The sequence below is a fragment of the Cyrtonyx montezumae genome, unplaced genomic scaffold (assembly GCF_038088225.1).
Source record: "Cyrtonyx montezumae isolate F1298 unplaced genomic scaffold, pur_monq_1.0 scaffold_13, whole genome shotgun sequence".
In the NCBI taxonomy this organism is placed as follows: Eukaryota; Metazoa; Chordata; class Aves; order Galliformes; family Odontophoridae; genus Cyrtonyx; species Cyrtonyx montezumae.
Window position 1 is genome coordinate 13,510,793 of NW_027071859.1, and position 3,171 is coordinate 13,513,963.

A 3,171-nucleotide genomic window follows, 5' to 3' on the forward strand; every position below is an offset into this window, starting at 1 on the left:
ATTCAGTGGGAAACAATCTTCTTTTCTCACACATCTATAGTATAGCGTAGGAAAGCCTCTCCTGTATTCCCTGAGCAAGGGAGAAGATGGTGCACCAGGCTACAATCCTTGAGCAAGACCTCCCCTAGCACAAGGAAGTTGTAGAGCTGTTGAACTGGGTCCAGAGAAGGGCCATGAAGATGCTCAGTTTGCTGCAGCATCTCTTCTACAGAGAAAGATGGAGGAAGCTGGGGGTGTTCAGCTTCCAGAAAATGCTCAAGGTAGACTTCATTGTAGCCTACCTGTACTTAAACAGGAGACAGACTTTTTATAGTCTGGTAGTGAAAGAACAAGGGGGAATGGCTTTAAGCTAAAAGAGGGGAGATTTAGATTAGATCTTAGGAGGAAATTCTTTTCCAGAGGACGGTGAGGTCCTGGCACAGCTGCCCAGAGAGCTGTGGGTGCCCCATCCCTGGAGAAATGGAATGCTGGATTGGCTGGGCCCTGAGCAGCCTGGGCTGGTGAGGGGCAGCCAGTTCTTGGCAGGGGTCATGTGGGTTGGCTGCGAGGTCCCTTCTGACCCAACCATTCTATGATTCTTTGATAAGGTATATTCCCAATGAAATAGCCGCGGGGCTGCTGTAGCTACAAGTATCCTCATCCCACCCTCATCACAGGACTCAGATACACACAGATTTTTCATGTTTTGTTGCAGATTGTCATTATCTCAGACCATTATATGCCTTGCATTGATATAGTGGTAGAATAGATTGAATTCTGAGACTTCAGACCAGTGCGTTGCACTCCACTCCTAACTGCAGATTCCCTAGAGTTGGATTCACCATCACTGGATTGCCCCATGGTCTCTTCACCTTGCTGTTCAAAGTTCATTTTTTAAATCTACATTATGTACCAATTTAGATGACTAAGCTCATCCAGGAAGCCTCAGAAGGGACTGTAACAGCAAATTATCTTCCTTTCCCCCATCTTTTTGTCCTTCCTGTAATTTCATTTAGCCCAAAACAATAAGAAATGTATAGGAATGTTTCCTTTCTCTTAGTGGATATGACACTGATTCTTGAGATCTTTTGAGCTGCTCTGTCCATTGTGGGTACTTCAGAGGTCAGTTTGCTTACAACTAGCTGCAACACCTTCAGTCGTGTAAAACAGAATTTTCTTAGAAGGAAAGTAAGGACCCTGAAAATTGTGAGCCACGTTCTTTTTGGGATGGGACATGGCAATATGAATGAGCTTAACCAGCACATCAAATGTTACTGTTGTGTGCAGTGACACCGGCAATTCTCAGTCACGGATGTGAACAACGTTACACTGGGTCTTATCTACAGCTCTATGATTAACAAAGCAGTCCCTTCAAAATAAAAAGATAAATTAAAAATATACATAAAACAAGCAGATCTTTGGCACCACTTGGGTTTAGCCAAAGAAGGGAAGTTGACTCCTGTGCTGGTTTATTCGCTTCTTACAGAGCCTCTTGTGTTTGGAACCTGCTGGAATCTGAGCAGTGGTTCCCATGTGGCTGAGCCAAGAGCGTCTCCAGCAGCCCAGCCTCCAAAGGAGGAGGCAGCATGCCTCTTAGCTGCTCACTGACCTCACTGAGGTCATATCCACTCTCCTGTGCACTTCCCAACTCAGAAACGTTTTCAGATACATTAGTTATGGGAGAAGCAGCCCTGGTGGTAAGGATCCCCATGAGGCAGACCATGACGGCCCCAGTGTGCAAGGCTGAGGTTCAGCTGGCAGCTGGTGCTCCCTCCTTCAGCCAAGGCAGCATAAATGTACAGCGTGTGAGTCACAGCAGGGATGATGTCGTACAGCAGCAATTAATTTGCTCCTAAGGCAAACCAGTTTGAATGGTGAAGGCTTTTGCAAATGGAATTTACTGCTCCGATGCAAATAACAAACTGGCAAAAAACAATCCCTGCATGTCTGAAACCCAGTCAGCAATGGGCTGACATTTGTGCTGCAAAGAGTTTACAGATTCCTGACGAGCTGGATAGGAGCTGTGTTTTGGAGCAACAAGTGATTTATTACTGTGACAACCAGTAGAAATAGAAGGACCTGCTGGCAAGCAAGGGTGTGATTCGCTCCTCAGCAAACAAGTGAAAAGTAGGCTGCTGGCCAGCAGCCATGCCCAGGGAGGGTACAGGTCTTACATCTGCTTAAGTCTTGCCTGTTAAATAGCAAAGGAATTCGTTGTTGTATCTTTATTATTATTCCAATTATTATTTTGTACATAATTACATTTGTTTTTAGTAATGTCTCCACAAAGTAAGATGGGGAGGAAAAAGTCAGCCTGCCTTCTAGGTATTTCACTTCTCAAGCAACAGGGCTGCGCTTTCTCTGTTATTCATGAGCAGAAAAATCATTCTCATTTACACTGCAGCTGCCCCTGCAGGGACCAATCAAGGTCTCATTGTGCTGCTGTCTGACTGGTGGCCAGGAGCAGAAAATTGCTGGTGCCTGCTTGGATGTGGTTCAGAAACATCTGTTCTTTGCCATGTAAGGTTTAACATGAGCACATTTGGATAGGCAAAGCACATCAGCCCATGGTTAAAGTGAACTCTGTCCAGGAAAATATATTACAGTGTTTCAGTCCTCTTGGAGGGAGCAAAATTTAAACGTGAGAAAATACTTGGCAAAATCAGACAGGGTTGCTGTACCCAGACCTGTTGTCTTTTGAGCAATGCACGTCAGAGAGCTTTTGGTGGGTGTTTGTGGGCATGGTGATGATGGGTTGACGGTTGGACTAGACATTCTTAGTGTCCCTTCCAACCCTAATGGTCCTATGATTCTCTGCATAAACAGAAGTCCTGAACCAGCGTGGTTTCTCCCGTTGGTGTGTTAGAAGCCTGCCCCTGTGAAGGAGCACAGTGCAGGAGCAGCTCTGGGTGGGAGCATGGCACTCATCTGCAGTGGCCTTTCAGCTTTCTGAAGCAAAATAATGGAGTATGATAGACTGAGATTAGGATAGGGAAAATGAGGCTGAAAGGAAAAAAATTAACGGTGATGAGCTGTCCAGTTATGGAGTAAACTTGATGAAGCAGGGGAAGAAACCAAAATGGCATGTAGTGTTTAATGATTATTAGTCCTGTATAGACTGAGAGACAATGGTTAATTCTTTGCTTGCTGATAATAGGCAAGACTTCAGGGGTATGAAAAGTTAAAAATCAA